The sequence below is a fragment of the Theropithecus gelada genome, chromosome 5 (assembly GCF_003255815.1).
Source record: "Theropithecus gelada isolate Dixy chromosome 5, Tgel_1.0, whole genome shotgun sequence".
Taxonomy (NCBI): Eukaryota; Metazoa; Chordata; class Mammalia; order Primates; family Cercopithecidae; genus Theropithecus; species Theropithecus gelada.
In genome coordinates, this window is record NC_037672.1 from 49,591,742 (window position 1) to 49,615,887 (window position 24,146).

Here is a 24,146-nt window from a genome sequence, read left to right on the forward strand (position 1 = left end):
TCTACAAGGGGCATGAGAAATCTTTGGAGGGCAATGAAACTGTTCTTCCTTAATAGCGCAGTTATAAAACTGAATACATTTTAAAGAACTCATCAATTGTGCAGAGTGAGTTTTTCTACATGTAACTTATATATAATAAACCTAACTTTAAAGGTGAAGTACAGTGCATGAAAATTCATGCCTTATTTTTTTACCGTAATATTCCAAAAACTTGAAAGTAAATAAAATGCCAAGTTAATTCAGTAAGCAACTTGCATATTCTAACTAGATCAATACTGCTTCTGATATAAGTTTGACTGATTTTTCTCTTTCATTAATTTTGATTAATATACCTTCCATATTTAAATAGCTAATTTGATCTAATTTTCCATTTTAATTTACTAGAAAGGGCACTTTTACAAAACCTATTGAAGTCTGAATTTCAATTCACTGTTCATCCCATTTTCCCCAACGCAAAGCCACAGAAAAAGAAATGAAACATTTAACAAAACAACTCAATAAAGTCCTTCACTAATTAAATAGGCTTAAAAACTGTCACAACTTTGCTGAATATTTTAATATGTTCTCAACGTATCAATCTTTTACGTTTCTTTTCCTTTAATTTTGCACCAGTCCGAAGAGTCATCAGAAAAATATAAAATCAAAATTAGCCATCTTCTAATTTTACTGCAGATCAAATCATCAATCCTCCACGCACATTTTGAAATCATAAATTTTACCAAAGATTTCAGGCCTGTGGAAATAAATGGTGGACTAAAATGTCCCTTTCTTCCCTACTCACAATTACAACCACAGAAATTACTGAATTTCTGAAATGACAACTTAGAAATGACTTATAACATGTTAAACTATTACCATATATTTTTTCAGTTATGATTATGATTATTAATTTATTTCCTCATAGTTGCACAGGCTTGAGTCATTTCCACGCTTCCGTCGAATAACTCCCATATAAAAATACAGAATAAATATAAATGTTATAACCTCTCTGAAATATCATGATTTGATGCATTAAACATAATTTTCTCTTCTCAGAATTTGGATCCATAGTTTTTTATCATGACAAACAGCATCATTATGGTTGACATTTTCTTTATTGTAGAATATTTCCATCATAAATTAAGACAGAAGTATTAGTTCTGATTATGTGACTAGGAGGAAACAACTAGCATGATGAATTATTTGTAATGGTTTTAAAGATAAATTCAATAAGGATGATATTGTTTGTTCAGTAACCATAGTAAAAAAGCAATATTTTTCCCTGTGGAAAAAATTAAATTTTCAAAATAACATTCTCAAATCCCCCAGAGAAATGTTTCTATAGTATTATAAAATAATATCTTTTAATGACTTTACCGATTTAATATAATTATATGCATTTTAAGCATATATTTTTTAAATGAGAAATATTCAGATTTAAAAATGATCTCCTAAAAGATATCCTAATTATGACCTGTATATCTACTTTGCTTATAGAAATTTTCATTTCATTAGTAAAATTTGAAACTTTTTCATTTTGATTCAGGTGATTTTGAATTAAGGTATTTACTGAAGAGGGAAAGAATCTTTCTCAAAAGTTTGGAGATGTGGCTAGTTTATAACACTCGTGCTTTCTGCTGGTCTTTTCAGGCCAATGAATAGTAATGACCAAAATCTGCGAGAACTCTAAGTGGTTCTGACGTATTTTTGACCAGTTGCTGTAGATCAAAGAATTGGCATCCACAGTTGAGACTGATTAATAATCAAGGTAAATTGTTTTAATGTGCAGTTAACAGATTCCCTATTTGGAGAGGTACATTTTTCTTCTCTCCCCTCCAATTGAAACAAGACTCCACTGTTTAGGTGTTTCTTAGCATATAAGGGTAAATTCACAACTATTAATAAATGTGCAATGAATAAATACGTTTAGAATGGCAATTGATTCATAAAAGTCATTTTCAAAGGAGAAAAGAAGATCAAGTTACTAATACAATGACACATATTGTTGTTGAGTATAGTATGATTACCAAAAGAAGAATAATGATGAACATCTAAACACAAATAAAAATGATGTTGCCTACCTGGCAAAATGAAATATCCTTATACTCCAGGTATAGTGGTTTGCTTACAAATCTGAAAAAAAAAAAAAAAAAATTCAGGGAAATAAATTTATCTAAATTGTATTGAAGTTTTCCATGAAAGCAATGAGTAACATTTAATAACAATAATGGAAAATCCTTTGTATAATTTCAGATAGAGAATAATTTACTACTATGTTCACACAAGCACACAGCTACGTAGAGTAAAACAAAGAAAGAAGTGTTATTCCTTAGCATGTTGCCACTGCTTGAAATAAATGTAGGTGATATTTTCGTCTTTGGTATTTCTCCTTTTTTGAATTTTCCTTAATTAACCCATGTTAATTTACCATAAATAAATAGTAACAAAATAAAACAAGATCATAGGACAACTTTTTATTTTGTTTTTACCACTTACAGTAAAAGTTAGAATGACAAAGTTATAAGAATAGGAGATCAAAAAATAAGCAAATACTAAATTATCTTCATTTTAAAATGTTACAGCTATTATTCAGTGAATGGTACCGTAGAAACAATCACTAGAGCTTAGAATGGCCGATGAGTAAAAACAGATACAAAAATCAACCAACATAGGCATAGTATATTTTCATGGCTACTTTTAAAGGCACCATGAATGCATATTTTATTTTTCTTTGGAATGGCAGTGGTTATTTATAATTCTAGTGATTTGAATTCACATGCTCTATTTAAAAAGACAGAATATTTTTCACACATGAAAATTTGAGAGTCAAATATGTCATTTGAGTTTTTAAAAATGTGGGTATCTTCATGAGGGCTGACTAGAGGTGCCCAATGTTCAGAGGAGTTTACATGAGTATACCTCAGGGCCTCAGAGCCACCCATCTAGCTCCATTTGACAGTGACCTCATTCTCTTGACTGGTGATTACCAAGTGCTGTGCATATCTCCTCCAAGGCTTGAGGACAGGCACATTTTGTGCCCACTGCTGCTGATAAACCCACCTCCCACAAAGCTGTGCCATTGCCTCCACAAAAGCCTGCAATTTAGGGTACGGGGGCACTCAAAGACATTGCTGACGTTGATTTCACAAGAAATACTATACAAAGACTACATTACTGCTCTTACATAGAAACAAAAGCCAAAACACTCTACCCAGGCAACATCGCAAGTCACATCTTGTATTAGTCCATTTTCATACTGCTATAAAGAACTGCTCAAGTCTGGATAATTTATAAAAAGAAGAGGTTTAATTGACTCACAGTTCAGCATTGCTGGAGAGGCCTCAGCAAACATGCAATCATGTCAGAAGGCAAAGGGGAAGCAAGGCACCTTCTTCACAAGGTGACAGGAAGAAGTGCTGAACGAAGCGGGAAGAGACCACCCTTATAAAGCCACTTTAGATCTTGTGAGAACTCACTATCAGGAGAACAGCATGGAAAAAAACTGCCCCCATTATTTAATGACCTCCACCTGGTCTCTCTCTTGATTATAGGGATTACAATTCAAGATGAGATCTGGATGGAGACACAAAGCATAACCATGTCATATCTCCAAGAAAAAGTCTTTTCGTACGAAAAGCTATTCCATAAAATTGGAAGAGGTGACTGTTCCACCAGATGAGCATGTATCAAGGTAGGGACATGAGATAAATAAAGAAGCAAGAAAACATGAAACCTGCAAAATTTTCCAGCAACAGACCCCAAAGAAAAAGAAATAAAAAGAAAATTTAAAAAGTTTTTGAAACAAATGAAAATAGAGTAACAATATATCAAAACCTATGAGATAGCAGCAAAAGCCATACTAAGAGGAAAGTTTGTAACAATAAACATCTACATCAAAAAAAGAAAATTTTCAAATAAACAACCTAACAAACACCTCAAAAAACCAGAAAAGCAAGAATAAACCAAGTTCCAAATTAGTAGAAAGCAAGAAATAATAAGATGAGAGCAGAAATAAAATAGAGACTAAAAAATACAACAGAACAATGAAACAAAGTTTTTCTCAAAAAAGATAAAATTGACCAAGTGTTAGCTAGACTGACAAAAAACGAGAAGTTTCAAATAAATAAAATAAGAAACAAAAAAATACAAGACAATTGATACACAGAAATACAAAGGATCATGGAAAACCCAGAGGAAATGGATACATTCCTAGACACACGTTACCTACCAAGATTGAACCAAGAAGAAATATAAAACATGAAAAGGCCAATGACAGTAATGAGATTCAATCAGTAATAAAAACTATCATAAGAAAGGAAAATCTAAAACCCGAAGATTTCACTGCTGAATTTTATCAAACTTTTAATGAACTAAAACCAGTTCTCTATTTATTACAAAAAAAAAAAAAATTAAGAGATAATTCTTCCAAACTTCTTCTACAAAGCCAGAATTACCACAATATTGAAACCAGACAAAGACACAACAAAAAAGAAGGGTATAGGCCAATATCCCTAATGAACACAGATACAAAAATCTAAAAAAACCAAACCAAACCAAAACAAAACAAAAACCAAGCAAACTGAATACAGCAGCATATTAAAAATCTCATTCACTAAGAGCAAGTTGGATTCATCACATTATTTTAATACACAAAAAATGGATGCACATACCATGTTTATGAATTGTAAAAATTAATATTGTTAAACTTACCATACTACCCAATGCAATCTTATTAAATTATCAATACCATACATTATAAAAATAGAAAAAAAAATCCTAAAATGTGTGTAGAATTACAAAAGACTCCAAGTAGCCAATGCAATCCTGGGCAAAAAAAGACCAAATCTGGAGACATCAAACTACTTAACTTCAAATAAGCTACAAAGCTATAGTATCCATAAAATCATGGTACTTGGATAAAATCCAACACATAAACCAAGGCATCAGAATAGAGAATCCAGCAATAAATTTGCATATTATCAGCCAACTGATTTTCAACAAAGGTGCCAAAAAAAGTACACTGTGCAATATGGTTTAGATGTGTCCCCACTCAAATCTCATCTTGAATTGTATCTCCCATAATTCCCATGTGTTGTGGGAGGGACCTGGTAGGAGATAATTCAATCATGAGTGTGGTTTCCTTCATACTGTTCTTGTGGTAGTGAATAACACACAAGATCTGATGGTTTTATAAAGGAAATACCCTTTCACTTAGTTCTCTTTCTCTCTTCCCTCTGCTATGCAAAATGTAATTTGCTCTTCCTTGCCATCTGTCATAATTTAGAGGCCTCCCCAGCCATGTGCAACTGTGAGTCGATTAAACCTCTTTCCTTTATAAAGTACCTAGTCTTGGGTGTGTCTTCCTCAACAGTGTGAAAACGGACTTATACAGTAAATTGGTACTGGTAGAGTGGGGGAGCTGCTGCAAAGATACCCAAAAATATGGAAGCGACTTTGGAATTGGTTAACAGACAGAGGTTGGAACAGTTTTGAGGGCTCAGGAGAAGATGCAAAAATGTGGGAATGTTTGAATCTTCCTAGAGACTTGTAGTGCTCAAAAGACAGGAAGATGTGGGAAAGTCAGGAACTTCCTAGAGACTTGTTGAATGGCTTTGACCAAAATGCTGATAGTGATATGGATGATAAAGTCCAGGCTGACATGGTGCAAGATGGAGATGAGGAACTTGTTGAGAACTGGAGCGAAGGTTATTCTTGCTGTGCTTTAGAAAAGAGACTGGTAGCATTTTGCCCCTTCGTTAGAGATCTGTAGAACTTTTAACTTGAGAGAGATGATTAAGGGTGGTATCTGGTGAAAGACATTTTTAAGTAGCAAAGCATTCAAGAGGAAGCAGAGCATAAAAGTTTGGAAAATGTTCAGACTGATGATGCAATAGAAAGAAAAGAAGAAAACCATTTTCAGGGGAGAAATTCAAACCTGTTGCAGAAATTTGCATAAGTAACGAGGAGCCAAATGTTGGTTGCCAAGACCATGGGAAAATGTCTCCAGGGCATGTCAGAGACCTTTGTGGCAGCCCTCCCATCGCAGGCCTGGAGGCCTAGGAGGAAAAATGGTATTGTAGGCCAGACCCAAGGCCTTCCTACTTTGTGCAAACTTGAGACTTGGTGCCCTGCTTCCCAGTCACTCTAACCATGACTAAAAGGGGCCAAGGTACAACTTGGGCCATAGCTTCAGAGGATGCAAGCCCCAAGCCTTGGCAGCTTCCATGTGGTGCTGAGCCTGTGAATTCACAGAAGTCAAGAATTGAGGTTTGGGAACTTCTGCCTAGATTTCAAAGGATGTATGGAAATGCCTAGATGACCACGCAGACATTTTCTGCAGTCAGGGCCCCCTGAAGCAAACTAGAATCTCTGCCAGGATAGTGTAGAAGGGAAATATGGTGTAGAAACCCCACACAGAGTACATACTGGGGTACTGCCTAGTGGAGCTGTGTGAACAGGGGCACTGTCTTCCAGATCCCAGAATGGTAGATCCACTGACCGCTTGGACTGTGCACCTGGAAAAGCTGCAAACGTTCAATGCCAGCCGTGAAAGCAGCCAGGAGTGGGGGCTAAACTCTGCAAAGTCACATGGGTGGAGCTGCGCAAGACCATGGGAACCCACCTCCTGCATCAGTGTGACCTGGATATGAGACATGTAGTCAAAGGAGATCATTTTGGAACTTTAAGATTTGACTGCCCCACTGGATTTTGGACTTTCATGGGGCCTTTAGCCCCTTTATTTTGGCCCATTTCTCTCATTTGGAATGGGTGTATTTATCCGGTGCCTGTACCTCTATTTCATCTAGGAATTAATTAATTTGCTTTTGACTTTACAGGCTCATAGGCAGAAGGGACTTGCCTTGTCTAAAATAAAACTTTAGACTGTAGATTTTTGAGCTAATACTGAAATGAGTTGACTTTGGAGAACTGTTGGGAAGGCATGATTGGTTTTGAAATGTGAGGACATGAGATTTGGAGGGGCCAGGGTGAAATGATATGGTTCGGCTGCGTCCCTACCCAAATCTCATCTTGAATTGTACTCCCATAATTTCCATGTGTTGTGGGAGGGATCTGGCGGGAGATAACTGAATCATGTGGGCAATTTCCCAGATACTGTTCTCATCATAGTGAATAATTCTCACAAGATCTGATGGTTTTTTAAGGGGAAACCCATTTCTCTTGGTTCTCTTACTTTCTTCCCTGCCACCATGTAAGATGTGACTTGCTCCTACTTGCCTTCTGCCATGATTGTGAGGCCTCATCAGCCATGTGGAACTGTGAGTAAACTGAACCTCTTTCCTTTACAAATTATCCACTCTCAAGCATGTCTTTATCAGCACTGTGAAAATGGACTAAGACCCTGGGTAAAGGATAATAAATAAATGTTGCTGTAAAAACTAAACATCCATATGCAGAAGAATGAACATAGACTCTCATATGCCACAATACAAAAAAAAAATCAATTCAAAATGTATTCAAGACTTAAATATAAGACTCAAAACTATAAAACTACTAGAAGAAAACATAGTGGAAATGCTTTAGGCCATATGCCTGGACAAAGATTTTAAAAATAAGACCTCAAAAGCTCAGGAAGCAATAGGAAAAACAGGCAAATGGGATTGAATCAAACTAAAGAGCTTCCACATAGTAAAGGAAACAATCAATTAAATGAAAAGACAACCTGTGAATGGGATAAAATATTTGCAAAATATTCATCTGACAAGGAAATAATATCCAGAATATCCAAAATCTTAAAAAACTCAGCAGCAAAAAACTGAATATAATAATACAGTTCAAAATGGGCAATTGATTTGAATAGACATTTCTCCAAAGAAGCCATACAAATGGCCAACAAATATATGAAAAAAATGGTTAGCATCACTAATCATCAGAGAAAGGCAAATCTCGATAAGATACTATGTCACCTTAGAATGGCTATTATAAAAAAGACAAAAAATAACAAATGCTGGTGGTGATGCAGAATAAAAGGGAAATACTTATACATGGTTAGTGGTAATATAAGTTAGTTCATTATGGAAAACAGTATGGAGGTTCCTCAAAATGTTAAAACTAGAACTACCATATGATCAAGCAATCGTCCTACTGGGTATATATCCAAAGGAAATAATATTTCAAATAGAAACCTGAACTCCTATGTCTCTTACAGATTCTTCACAAGAACCAAGATATGCAATCAATCAAAATGTCCATCAACAGATGAATAGATAAGTAAATGTTACCCATGAACACAATGTCATACTATTCAGCCATAAAAAGGAATGAGTTTCTGTCATTTATGGTAACACAAATGAGCCTGGGGAACATTATATTAAGTGAAATCAGCCAGGCACAGAAAGATGAAAATGACATGTTTTCAGTCATATGCAGAAGCTAAAAATGTTGATCTCATAGAAGTAAAGATTAGAATAGTTGCTACTCTAGAGGCTGACAAGTGAGAGTAGGGGAGGTAGAAATAGGGAGAGGTTGGTTAATGTATACAAAATTAAAGCTAGATAGGAGGAACAAATTGTAGGGTTCTATAGCATTGTGAGGTGATATTATAGTAAATAATAATTTATTGTATAATCTCAAAAAGGTAGAAGAGAGGATTTTGAATGTTTTCTTTTTTTTTTAAATAAACTAGAATCCACATGAGCAAAACATCCAATGCCAATTATTACATCAAACAGTATGAGTCTCTGTCAAAATGATAAAATCTGATTAATTAAGACCCCATTAATTTTAAGTTTGTGGTATGTATTTCCAGGTCTAGGTAAAGATCACTTTTATTTAATAAATACCTCCCTAAACAATTATAGAAATAACTGTATTCACTATTTTCTCCATCATATAAGAGACTATACTTGGCTGGGCACAGTGACTTATGCTTGTAACCCCAGTAATTTGGGAGGCCAAGGTGAGCAGATGACCTGAGGTCAGGAGTTCGAGACCAACCTGGCCAACATGGTTAAACCCCAGCTCTACCAAAAATACAAGAATTAACTGGACATGGTGGCACAGGCCTATAATCCAGCTATTCAGTCAACTGAGGCAGAAGAATTGCTTGAACCTGGGAGGCAGAGGTTGCAGTGAGCCAAGATCGCGTTACTGCACTAGAGCCTGGGCAAAAGAGTGAGACTCCGTCTCAAGAAAAAAAAAAAAAAAAAAAAAAAGGCTATCTTTTTTATATATTTTTTAATTTAATTTTATTTTATTTTATTTTACTATATTTTTAAGTTCTAGGGTACATGTGCACAATGTGCAGGTTTGTTACATATATATACATGTTCCATGTTGGTGTGCTGCACCCGTTAACTCATCCTTTCCAATAGGTATATCTCCTAATGCTATCCCTCCCCCTTTCCCCCACCCCACAACAGGCCCAAGTGTGTGATGTTCCCCTTCCTGTGCCAAGTGTTTTCATTGTTCACTTCCCACCTATGAGTGAGAACATGCGGTGTTTGGTTTTCTGTCCTTGCGATAGTTTGCTGAGAATGATGTTTTCTAGCTTCATCCATGTCCCTATAAAGGACATGAACTCATTTTTTTTTTATGGCTGCATGGTATTCCATGGTGTATATGTGCCACATTTTCTTAATCCAGTCTATCATTGATGGACATTTGGGTTGGTTATAAGTCTTTGCTATTATGAATATTGCTGCAAAAAACATATGTGTGCCTGTGTCTTTATAGGAGAATGATTTATAATCCTTTGGGTATATACTCAGTAATGGGATGGCTGGGTCAAACGGTATTTCAAGTTCCAGATCCCTCAGGAATCACCACACTGTCTTCCACAATGGTTGAACTAGTTTACAGTCCCACCAACCGTGTAAAAGTGTTCCCATTTCTCCACATCCTCTCCAGCACCTGTCGTTTCCTGACTTTTTAATGATCGCCATTCTAACTGGTGTGAGATAGTATCTCATTGTGGTTTTGATTTGCATTTCTCTGATGACCAATGATGATGAGCATTTTTTCATGTGTCTGTTGGCTGCATAAATGTCTTCTTTTGAGAAGTATCTGTTCATATCCTTTGCCCACTTGATGATGGGGCTGTTTGTTATTTCTTGTAAATTTGTTTAAGTTCTTTGTAGATTCTGGATATTAGCCCTTTGTCAGATGAGTAGATTGCAAAAATGTTCTCCCATTCTGTAGGTTGCCTGTTCACTCTGATGGTAGTTTCTTTTGCTATGCAGAAGCTCTTTAGTTTAATTAGATCCCATTTGTCAATTTTGGCTTTTGTTGCCATTGCTTTTGGTGTTTTAGACATGATATCCTTGCCCATGCCTATGTCCTGAATGGTATTGCCTAGGTTTTCTTCTAGGGTTTTTATGGTTTTAGGTCTAACATTTAAGTCTTGAATCCATCTTGAATTAATTTTCGTATAAGGTGTAAGGAAGGGATCCAGTTTCAGCTTTCTACCTATGGCTAGCCAGTTTTCCCAGTTCCATTTGTTAAATAGGGAATCCTTTCCCCATTTCTTGTTTTTGTCAGGTTTGTCAAAGATCAGATAGTTGTAGATGTGTAGTATTATTTCTGAGGCCTCTGTTCTGTTCCATTGGTCTATATCTCTGTTTTGGTACTAGTACCATACTGTTTTGATTACTGTAGCCGAGTTGAGAGAAGGATGCTTCAGATGTTCAAACTTATCCAAGCTAAAGGAGGAAGTTAGAACCCATCACAAAGAAGTTAAAAACCTTGAAAAACGATAAGACAAATGGCTAACTAGAATAACCAATGCAGAGAAGTCCTTAAAGGACCTGATGGAGCTGAGAACCATGGCACGAGAACTACGTGATGAATGGACAAGTTTTAGTAGCCTATTCGATCAACTGGAAGAAAGGGTATCGGAGATGGAAGATCAAATGAATGAAATGAAGCAAGAAGAGAAGTTTCGAGAAAAAATAATAAAGAGAAATGAACAAAGCCTCCAAGAAATATAGTACTATGTGAAAAGACCAAATCTACGTCTGATTGGTGTACCTGAAAGTGATGGTGAGAATGGACCCAAGTTGGAAAACACTGTTCAGGATATTATCCAGGAGAACTTCCCCAACCTAGCAAGGCAGGCCAACATTCAAATTCAGGAAATACAGAGAATGCTACAAAGATAATCCTCGAGAAGAGCAACTCCAAGACACATAATTGTCAGATTCACCAAGGTTGAAATGAAGGAAAAAATGTTAAGGGCAGCCAGAGAGAAAGGTCGGGTTACCCACAAAGGGAAGCCCATTAGACTAACAGCGGATCTCTCGGGGGAAACTCTCCAAGCCAGAAGAGCGTGGGGGCCAATATTCAACATTCTTAAAGAAAAGAATTTTCAATCCAGAATTTCATATCCAGACAAACTAAGCTTCAAAAGTGAAGGAGAAATAAAATCCTTTACAGACAAACAAATGCTGAGAGATTTTGTAACCACCAGGCCTACCCTACAAGAGTTCCTGAAGGAAGCACTAAACATGGAAAGGAACAACCGGTACCAGCCACTGCAAAAACATGCCAAATTGTAGAGACCATCAATGCTAGGAAGAAACTGCATCAACTAATGAGCAAAATAACCAGCTAATATCATAATGTCAGGATCAAATTCACACATAACAATATTAACCTTAAATGTAAATGGGCTAAATGATCCAATTAAAAGACACAGACTAGCAAATTGGATAGAGTCAAGACCCATCAGTGTGCTGTATTCAGGAAAGCCATCTCACGTTCAGAGACACACATAGGCTCAAAATAAAGGGATGGAGGAAGATCTACCAAGCAAATGGAAAATAAAGAAAGGCAAGGGTGGCAATTCTAGTCTCTGATAAAACAGACTTTAAACCAACAAAGATAAAAAGAGACAAAGAAGGCCATTACATCATGGTAAAGGGATCAATTCAACAAGAAGAGCTAACTATCCTAAATATATATCCACCCAAAACAGGAGCACCCAGATTCATAAAACAAGTCCTTAGAGACCTACAAAGAGACTTTGACTCCCAGACAATAATAATAGGAGACTTTGACACCCCACTGTCAACATTAGACAGATCCATGAGACAGAAAGTTAACAAGGATATCCAGGACTTGAACTCAGTTCTGCACCAAGCAGACCTAATAGACACCTACAGAACTCTCCATCCCAAATCAACAGAATATACATTCTTCTCAGCACCACACCTCACTTATTCCAAAACTGACCACATATTTGGTAGTAAAACACTCAGCAAATGTAAAAGAACAGAAATTTTAACCAACTGTCTCTCAGACCGTAGTACAATCAAACTAGAACTTAGGATTAAGAAACTCACTCAAACCTGCTCAACTACATGGAAACTGAACAACCGCCTCCTGAATGACTACTGGGTAAATAACAAAATGACAGCAGAGATAAAGATGTTCTTTGAAACCAACAAGAACAAAGACACAACATAACAGAATCTCTGGGACACATTTAAAGCAGTGTGGAGACGGAAATTTATAGCACTAAATGCCCACAAGAGAAAGTGGGAAAGATCTAAAATGGACTCACAATTAAAAGAACTAGAGAAGCAAGAGCCAACACATTCAAAAGCTAGCAGAAAGCAAGAAATAACTAAGATCAGAGCAGAACTGAAGGAGACAGAGACACAAAAAACCTCCAAAAAGTCAATGAATCCAGGATCTGGTTTTTTGAAAAGATCAACAAAATAGACCGCTAGTAAGACTAATAAAGAGAAAAGAGAGAAGAATCAAATAGACGCAATAAAAACTGATAAAGGGGATATCACCACCAATCCCACAGAAATACAAACTACCATCAGAGAATACTATAAACATCTTTATGCAAATAAACTAGAAAATCTAGAAGAAATGGATAAATTCCTGGACACATACACATCCCAAGACTAATCCAGGAATAAGTTGAATCTCTGAATAGACCAATAACAGGCTCTGAAATTGAGGTAATAAGTAATAGCCTACCAATTAAAAAAGGTCCAGGACCAGACGGATTCACAGCCAAATTGTACCAGGTGAGAAAAGTCATTATTTCCTTTGTTATGCTTTCTGGTCTTTTTTCTCTTTTTTATACTTCTGCAACTCCTCTTATGCAAAGTTTTGGTCCCTTGATGGTGTCCCAAAATTCTGTAGGCTTTTTCATTCTTTTTCGGTCTTTAATCTTTTTACTTCTTTGACTGCATAATTTTAATTGTGTATTTTCCAATTCACTGATTCCTTCTTCTCTTAAGCCTGATATTAAAGCTTTCTATTAATATTTTTCAGTTTAGTCGTTTCATCACTAGGATGGCTGTTTGGCTTAAAAAAAATTGTTTCACATATTTGCCAAACTTCTTACTTTTTCATGTAGTGTTTTCTAAATTTTGCTGAATTTTCTATCACTGTATAATTATAGTTCACTAAAATTTTTTGAATATTATTCCAATTTTTTTTCAGTCATATTATAGATATCCATTTCTTCAGGGTTAATTATTGGAGCTTTATTTATTTCTTTTGGCGGTGTCGTGATTCTCTGATTTTTATAATCCATCTATCCTTGCATTGCCATCTGCACATTTGGGGAGCTAGCCCTCTATTTCTGGCCTTTACGAATGTCTTTTGGCAGTGATACTTCTTCATTGTTTAGTCTAGCCAGTGATTTAGAAGAGCAGCTAGTGATGACCCAAGGCAGGCAGATCTTGTTTGGAGTCCTCTAGTTTGCTGGGCCATTGTCCTTAATGTGATATTGGGTGGGGCTGCTGGCTGGGCGTTCCAGTCTGCTTAAACTACTGGCTGGGCTCTGCTCTGAGGCAGAGATGCTAGATAGATGCTGCAATGGCTTCTGGTCAGGGCAGTCACAGGATCTATTCCCTGGCTGTTTAACTTTGTTCTTCACAATCTGCAGTTTGATAGAGTTGCAGGCTAGGGTAAGTCAAAATTTACATCTTGAAACAGACAGAACCGGAGGCTATGCTGCTTAGAAATGGATGACTGAGGATTGCCTCCATGTCAGTGTGCTGCTATGGGGTTAGGTTTTGGCTGATTTGAGTGGCTGTCAGACTCCCAAGATAAGTAAGTCTACCCCTATGCTTTTCCAAAATGTGCAAAGATGGGAGTCTCCCTGCCTGGGCAGGGTCAATTTGGTTGAGAGGAACTGCTTGACTTCCCAGATCAACTTGATTTAGTCCCTACACTTCCCGGAAATACATGAAGATAAAAGTCTCTGTGATAGTAGGGTCATTGGGAGTGCTTCTCAACTGAGTGGAGCTGCTTTTTGCTTCCCAGGTCATACTGGTCTAGTCCATTAGCTTCTCCAAAATGGGTGAAGGCAGTTATCTCCCAGAGTGGTTAGGATGGGCTCTGAGGCTGAGCAGGTAGGCTAGCAATCTAGCGATTCAAGCTAGGTTGAACTGCCCACCATGCTTCTGAAGGTAATCACCTCAGCTTTGTGGGTGAGCTATGAGGTTGGCTGGTATCGGTGATCAAGCCACACAGCTGACAGGAAAATAGAGGCACCAACAAGATCCACATATTGGTCAATATGACATCTGTTTCCTTTCTTTGTTGCTATCTGATCCTGAGAAGTCTAGCTGTGCTGTTTTCCCTGGCGTTCCACTCTTGGTGGGACCATAGTGAGCTTCCTGGGAAGTGTCTCTTAATACTAGAAAAGCTGCAGGAATACTTTTGGTGTTCTCTTCCACATGTAGAAATGGTGGACCCAGGGAAATTCTCTCCATCTGGCATTATACCAAATTAGGGGAAGGGGTTGGGTAGTATGGTCAGAGTGAGACCGTTATTCTTATCCTTCTAATTCAAACTTAATTTGGTTCTATGGACTGCACAGGGGTCTCAGATTTGTTTCCAAGTGTTGAGGTTTTCAAAAGTATATTCTATTCTGAGGATAATTGCTGGTGGAACTTTCTTTCAGGGAGAGGTAGGTAGTAGAATTTGAGACTTCCTATTCTGCATTTCGATGTCTATTTTTGAGCTTTATATAAATGAAAACAGTTTTCTTTTGTGACTGACTTCATTTGGTTTCCATTTTTTGTAAGTTTCATCTATGTTGTTGCATGTAGCATTTGCTCATTCGTTTTCAATGCTGTAAATACTGTCCTACTATGCAAACAAACCATAATTAGCTTAATTCATTGTTATTATTATTGTTCTACTGGATAATATGGCCAAGAAAGTGTACATTAAACATGCTAATAGTGGGCATACTTTATCTTATGTAATTTTTCAATAATTTACCAATTCACCATAAAGATGTCATTTGTTTTGAGATTATATAGATATTATCAGATTGATACATCTATTCTCACTTTTCTATAATTCTAGAAAATAGATATTATCTGTGATCAAATGCTTTAGTACATCTAGTGAAGTGATGATATGATTTTTCTGTTTTCCTGTCACAGTGATGAATTTGGTTACCATGTAATTAAGAAATTCAGAATAGAAATGAGAATATAGTTATTCTTTAGGAGGAGTATAGGTATGCAAAATATGCTACAGTAAAGTTTAAACTTTTATAATGATTTTAGAAAAATTATTGCTTACATGGATTTGAAAGTCAGAAAAACAGGAAAATTATTCTGATTAGTAATCTCTATTTATAAATGGAGGAATAGTTCCAAATAAGCTGGTAAAATGGTTCCATGAAATTCAGTATGTGTGACTTTGAGAGAAAGACATAAAATCATGGCTCCCATCCATAAACAAAAAAGAATTGATCTATAAGGTACATAAAAATATTAATTTTTCCTGATCTGAGACCAAGTACACCACAAAAGGAAAGTATATGCTACCTGTAAAATATCTGGTTTCATGTCATAACTTAAAGACAGTTTTACTATGCTCACCTAAATTCAGAATTCAATATGATATTACATTTCTGCTTTGGGATTATAAAAGTAGGAAGGAATCTTTGATGAGAAAAGAAGTGAAAGCAGGCTAGAGTGAGATTTCTTTGCAGAAAGTGAATGATCTCTTTGACAGGCAGATGAAATTTAAGTGTCTTCTTTTGTTTCAGGATTGTTCTTTACATTTTTTTTTTTCTCTTGGAAATGTCATTGCACTATTCCAGTAACCTTTGTTCCCCCCTCCACTGAATACCCTAGATTTTGTTTTGTTTTTGAGACGGAGTCTCACTCTGTCACCAGGCTGGAGTGCAGTGGCACGGTCTTGGCTCACTGCAACCTTCGCTTCCTAGGTTCAAGCGATCCTCTTTCCTCAGCCTCCAGAGTAGCTGGGACTACAAGTGTGCACGCCACCATGCCCAGCTAATTTTTTGTATTTGTAGTGGAGACGGGGTTTGATCATGTTGGCCAGGATGGGTCTTAATCTCTTGAACTCGTGTTCTACCCACCTCAGCCTCCCAAAGTGCTGGGATTACAGGCATGAGCCACCGCTGGCCTGAATACTCTAGTTTTTTAAAGAACCAAGTGGTGAGTAATTTCTTTATTCTATTCATGTTACTATGTGCTAAGCCGTGTGCCGAGCATTGAGGATATAGCCATAAAGACCCCTGCCTTCAAGGAGCTTTTATTCTAATGCATATGTATCCTAATACTCAGAATTCAAGTTTAACTGCAGAAAAATACTTTTAAAGATTGTAATGCTTTGAAGTCTGGAGTGAAACAAAACACCCTGTGAAACCTTAAAGATTTTTGAAAAAAATATTTTATTAACTAATTGTTTTATCCTTTTCTTTTGAAAATGAGTGAGTGAAATCTAATATTATGGCCAAAGACTAAATGTTAAGTAATTTTTAAAGTACGTTTTTAAATGTTGCTAGCAATGCATGTGATGAGAGCTTACCAGGATGGAAGGAACAGGTCTAAATAACAATCTAATGCTTTCTAGCTTTGTAAAGTCAAATCTAAAAAACTGGTGGTGAAAATCATAACGCTCCTAAAACAATATGCATATGATTGACAGACATCAAAGAAAACTCTCCCAAATCGATGCTTTGGCTTTCTGTGCTATTCATTAATGAGGAAATAAAACCCCATTATGCAAGAGATATATTGTTACTTTATGATATATATTGTTCTTTTCTTTTGCAGGATAGACATATGGCCATGTCTATATTTGGTTTAATATTTTAATAAAGCATTTTGGAAAATAAATCTACCACTTCTTCATTTCCATGCTGTGTATTTCTTCTGGCAGTCTCCCATCATAAGACTAGTCAATAGCTTACCTGTGAAAATGAAAACAAAATTAAAATATAGAAATAACTCTGGTAGGGCCTGGCATGGTGGCTCACACCTGTAATCCCAGCACTTTGGGAGGTCAAGGCGGGTGGATCACGAGGTCACGCATTCAAGACCAGCCTGGCCAACATAGTGAAACTCCGTCTCTAGTAAAAATACAAAAATTAGCTGAATGTGGTGAAACCCCGTCTCTAGTAAAAATACAAAAATCAGCTGGATGTGGTGGCATGTGCCTGTAATCTCAGCTACTTGGGAGACTGAGGCAGGAGAATTGCTTGACCTGGGAGGTGGAAGTTGCAGTGAGCCGAGATTGCGCCACTGTACTCCACCCTAGACAACAGAGCAAGATTCCGTTTAACAAAAAAAAAAAAAAAAAAAAAAAAAAAAAAAAAAAGGGAAAAAAAAAACANCTTGACCTGGGAGGTGGAAGTTGCAGTGAGCCGAGATTGCGCCACTGTACTCCACCCTAGACAACAGAGCAAGATTCCGTTTAACAAAAAAAAAAAAAAAAAAAAAAAAAAAAAGAAAGAAAGGGAAAGAAATTACTCTGCTAAACTCAAGATACATAATACATTTGGCAATTCATTTTGCAGAAGTAAAGACCGACCCATCTACAAAAACATATTGTCAAATGCTTTTATTCATTTAACTACATTATGTAAGTTCTTTTTTTAGTAACTTTCATATTTCCATCAAGAAGTCTTAGTTTTAAATTCCTCAAGCTTTTCCTTTTTCTTAAAAAAAGGCTTGGAAAAGAAATATGTTTTTGTGATGTGACCTGAAGGTCTGTTTTAATACAGAGTGCTCAAATACCTGATTTATGAGATCTATTAGATTCAGACCATTCTTTCATTTTTGTCTACTACTTTTCTTTATACCATCTAATAGGGAATCAAAACTATCTTCCTAAGCCTCAATAGAATATTGTCTTAAGCTGCACTTTTCTCTAACTCAGAATGTCTAGAAATATTTCAGTTTAAAAGAACCACTCAATCATGGGAGAAATGCTGTTGTAATGTAACTATTTTAATGTTTTACTGCCTTGAATCTTACTTTACCTAGATTTCCCTGCAGTGAGTGAACCTCATCTGTGTAAGATTTCTTAGATGGCTTGAATTTATACTCTAGCATTGAGGACTCTACCTACTTTAACAAGGGACTCGACTAGCCCTGCAGAAGTAGTGTTTAGAGATTTGTACCTTCTTTGAATATTCATTTCACATAGTTGCTGATTCTTAAGAATGTGGCATGCATACAATTTCTTGAAAGCTGTGCATGCAAAAGAATCTATTTCAGAACTGCATCATTACCATAGAAATGTAAATGCATCATTGTCTTTAGAAAGGAAAAATAAAGAATGTAAGTTAGCATTTTCCTTATTCCCACCATAGTAAATTTCTGTAAAAAGTAAAATTATTAGAATCATTATTAAAGCATACAAGCATTATTTTCCTACCATACATGTTTATTAAAAATGATGAAACACAATTCCAAAACTTGTTACGTGGAAAATATTAAATATTTAAACTTTTATATTGTGGAGACTTTAATCTTTGATTTATCTGAAATAAAATAGAAATTTTAAGGCATTTCCTTATCTAGTTAATTTTTCCTACAAGATCATATTAATAATTTGTCTTCCAGTAATGGTGTTCTTCTGGGCATAATAGACGTAAGTAGGTTCTTCCTTCATTTCTGGCCAGTTGAGTTTCAGAATATGTATTTTTATATAATTTACTGTGAAAATTAACTTACTATGAAAATGACGGGATTTTTAATCAATGATATTTTTCAAATATTTGTGAAAGATAAATGATAAGGGAAAACGTTAGCAAGGTTTCATGATGCTTGAAACTTAAACCATTATTGATGGTATTTGGTGAAATGTGGAGTTTTGAACTTACAGTATTGATTCTGAAATTTTCGTGGTCACTCAAATTTTGATTTTGATTTCTTTTAGAAAGAAAACAAAACAAAACTCGCTGTTTGTTTAATCAGAGATAGGCACCATTATAAACGCCATTAGTGACTTTATGAAAAAGCATTGGTGAGAAGATCTTTTCTTTGATGCATGCCTCCTCACTAAAGCTTTCCATGTAATAAACCACATTTCGATATCCTATTCCTCAATCTTTATACTTTACATTAAAAGAGAAAAAAAAAGAGAAATATCTTGCTCTTCTCTTCTTCACCTAAAATTTTGTGACACCTACCTTCTAGTTAGCATGCGAATAACTGAATAACTAATCTGCTAAAATAATTTATTTCACTAAATGATGCATTTTGCAATCACTATCTTGTTTCATAAGCATATTTCAAGATAATTATTATAGAAACTTTTTTAAACTAAAGAACCAAATGTACATGCTCTTTGAATCTATTTAACCTGTTTTGACCAGAATAGAATAAATTAAAATGATTTATGGTGTGTGAGCTAGGTTTCTTCACAACCACCAAAATAGTTATTACATTAAGAATGAAAAATAACACACACCATCAGTTTCCAACTATAATAAAATCATGAGGTTAAAATGTTTTCCTCTCTATAGTAGATGATTTTGTTACTAACATTCTGAGACCATCAGAGTAATGAACAATTGCAGTTTTCCAGCAATATAGCTGGAAACTATACACAATTTATAAACAATTTCTAGGACTGGAACCAAAATAGTAAATGCTATCTAAAAAGCTTCCTGACAGTTAAGAACAAAGCCTAGTTTTCTTATCATCTTAGTTTTTAGTCCCCTCAAAAGTACCATGATATAAAAACTTGGATACCAGTACTTTATTTAGTAGATGACTCAAAAAAATAAAAGCTAGAGAATAGGAAAAGTGATAGTAGAAGAAAGAAAAAGCCAGCATAGAATGTGTTAATGAGTGGATTGTTGGGACTGTCTTCTGCTGAGTACCCTCTGACAAACTCTGTTGAATATGATTCTGCATAGTCCTACTGAGACATGGACATTTTTTTCTCCACAGTTGCAAGTGAAGACACAGGTAAGCCAAGGAAATATGGAGTGCTTTATCAATGGTGTTGGCTACTATCTACCTCTTGCATTGCTCAGATGTGCTTATATCCAATACAGATTCCACTCTGTCACTGGCATTTCAAAATAGTGGCTGTACTCAGTATCTAAAATAAGAGCTTAAATTAAGAATGTTAGTGAAATCTATCTGCTGCTACAGATTAGAGGCCATAATCTATATCCAACTATATTCAACATCTTCTTTCTCTATTTCCTATTTCAGAGACCAGTCATCTTAGTGGGCATTGTTACTGTCTAGGTCCATTGCCTCGTGGGCACAGATCTTCATTCCTGAGGTTTCTACGCCTCTCAGTACTTTGGTGTTGTCAGTCCATGATTGCTACAAATGCTCAGTTACTCTCATCACAGACAAAGAAGCACTAGGGGATATCCCGGTGAATCTCTCACATTCCAGGCTCATGCCTCCATGCCCTGATCTTGGAACAGCAACTCTAGCACCTCATTGTGGCAGTTATAAGAATATGCCTTGCAGATCCATGCAGGTGCATTTAGTTGTCTGAGCTCTGAAATTAAATCCATGCTTCCCATGGACTATTCCCAGCCAATAATTTACCAAGTAAAGAATACTAAGGTAAATCTATTCATAGGAGGTAGAGGACTCCTCAGACAAGCAACTTTGATTCAAGGACTCCCTGACAGCCTTGCCAGTCTCTATTATAATTGTGTTGAACCTGAGCTGCTTCCACCCAATCTTTCTTCTTCTCTTTCCTTTACCTGGGATTAGATCTTCATCAAAGTCTCATAGCATTGCTAGCTTCCTTCTTACTCTTTCCCAATTTCCCTCACAAATATTGCCATTTTAAGTATATGGCAAATGGCGAATCCTACCTTGATGTCTTTTTCTTGGAGGACCTGACACAACATAGGTGATACCATGACAACAAATTTTATAGAAGATTCCATAGCAAAGATAGAGGAGGGTGACTGTTTAAAACAGCAGTGTGGAAGACTTGCTGCACTTATGAGCATCTCCAGAAGGCCATCTGAACTTCAGAACTCCCTCCGCTACGGTTTCTTGAGGTCCTTTTTGCAACCTAATCATCACAATTCAACTTCTTCCTTTTTTCAGTTCTGCACTGTCATAGCCTTTACGGTGTGGTTCCTGATAGCACTCTCCAATCAACCCCCTGTAAGGCAATCTCCATTTTGGGAAACCCAACCTATGACTTTAATGCAAACATTCTTTTCTATCTTTGTTATAGAATCTTTTATTAAATTTACATTGCTCATTAATGCTTTTAAGATGATGTTTTGCAAAATTTGAAAAAGAGTTGAACTTCAGAGTTGTTTAAATCACACAGACAAAGCCCTGAAGGAGCCCTGAAAAGAAAGAGATCCTGTGAGAATGAGTGTTTGTGAATTTGCACAAATTGATGAAGCTTAGGGTTTCCCCAGTCATAGGTTTTGGAAGGGATTGAGGAAAGAATATTATGGTCAAAGGAGTCCTCAAAAGACATCAGACTATTTATTTTATAATAATAAATCTATGATGTTAAATTTTTAGGGAATCTATAGAAAGATTGTTAGTGTTTGAAGCCGGAACACCACGGGGAAGTTAAGGCTAAAGTTTAAGCTTGGATATTGTCTACTTGGAGATTGGAGTTGAGGCCATAAAAAGGAAAATAAGCTTTGAAAGAAAATACTTCGTTCCAAATTTCTGACAACCTTCTCTACATTTGCAATCCTAAACTTACTCTGACATTCTTCACTTTTCCTTACTGCCTTGTTATCATTTTTTGTAGTTTTTACTATGTAACCTATTGTATATTTTAGTTATTAATGTCGTATATTGTTTGTCTACCTCATCATAATGTAGTTTCTATAAGGGCAAGGTTTTCTCTTTATATCACTATTAAATTCCCAGAACCTGGAATAATATCTGGCTCATATTCGGTTCTTAGTAATCATATGAGAATAAATGAATATGAATGAATAAATGAATTTCAAAAGAGTTTAGATAAGAGACTTATATAACAGAAACCAGCCTTTTGACTGAAGTAAAATGAAATTTATTTTTCTAAGAAAAAGGATTACTGTACCCTGATCTGGAATTTAAGTAAGAAAGATGAATTTTACTCTTGCTTATATGTGAAATATACTAAGACAGTGCTTTTAAAACTTCATTCCACTTACAAAGCAATCTTGCTAAAATGTCTATTCTATTCCAGTTGTTCGAGTGGTACCTGAGATTCAGCACTTCTTAAAAGCTACAATGTGATGAAGATGCTGCTAGTTGGAGGCCATACTTTGAGTTGCAAGATGCTAAAAAATCAACAGATGGGGTATATAAGCAGATAATGTAGCATATTGAAACCAACTCTCGGTTTGAATCAGAAGCCTGAGTCTGTGATATTATAATGACACTAACTAGCTTAATATTTTGTGGGTTATTGTGCATGAAATTATATGTCCATTTAAATATTATACTTTGAATTTAAATTATGGGTTTCAACTTTGCCAGGCAAATATAATCAACAATATATTCAATAGTATGCCACAGCTAAAGACACACATGAAAACAATGATCTCAGACTTTTGATCCAGATGCCAAGTTAAAAAAAGAAGAGTTTGAGCAGTGTAGTTTATTTCTGTTCAATGTCCTGTATGGGTGGAAACTAATTTCAGGGTTAATTTTTGGTTAAACAACTGGCTTGGAAATTTATAATTATTTGGGATTGAGGACCAAACCAGTTGCGGCACAATAAATGAATTAGAAGGAGATAGCTATGAAAATCAAGATGAATGAAAAGAAGCGAGTGTTCACGGTAAAGTTAAAAAAGAAGCATCAAATTTTAATTCACTGCTGCAAAGTAGAGCTCTTAAATCTGTTACTGATGTAAGAAGGCAATCTGGATTATACTGTGAGAAGGCAAGCATAACAAACAACAATCCTTGACAGTATTCGGATTAACAACCTTGCAGTTGGGGCTGTTGGTAGAACCAGTTAAATGAAGAAAAACTAGGTGAGACATGGATATATATTAAGTATAAGATACAAAGTTAGAAAAAAAAACTCTCTTTTTTTCTCTCTTTATTTGAATATGTGACTGTTCTAATTTGAAGCAGATTACATGGTCATAATTGAATTTAAGACTAGATGCATAAATTTTCTCTTTTGAATTCCATTAGAGTCTACTCTGGCATTCCCTCCTATGTATGCAAGGGTTTGTAGGTAAAGATTGAGGGTGCTTAACAAACTAAGTAAAAAGAAACATATTTTACTGTATATGTAAATTAATATTTTTAGAGGACATTCTTAATAGTTTCTTCTTAATACTTGTGAGTAATTATCAAAGGATTTTTTTTCCAATTTTACCTTCCCAATTTATTAGAATTTCACCTGTTTCAATGATTTTTACACCCAAAGTATAGCCTATAAGACAAAATAAATATTTTAATTTATTCATGATCACTATTTCTTATCTGCAAATTATTCCTTACTATTCTTCCTTAACTTTTTATATTTTATATGTTAATGAGAAAGCAAAATACAAATATTTTTTGCACTACTATGCAGATGTTTTGCTACTTTTGCTCTATGTGTATGAATTTTGAAATCTCATCAAAATTTGAATTCGTTTTTCTTATTTTATAATCCTGATTAAAACACAGAATAAATAAATACTCCAAACATTTGATGTCATTTTCTTGACTTATTTGGCCTGATTGCCTTTAGGAAAGTGATGTCAAATAATAATTGAACTTCAAAAGTCTTAAAGCAAACATATACAAATAACATGATTATGAGATTGCATTTTTTAGGTTGACAATGCAGATTTCGGTGGTTAATGATCCGAAGTTTTTCATAGACAAGTTGGCACCACTGAAAGAAATAACAGGTTATTTAAAAGCTTTGATTGTCTGTGAGAGAAATTCGAAAATTGAGCACCACTTGATAAAACAGCTGAACAAATTTTACGTTTTCCAATTCATTTTC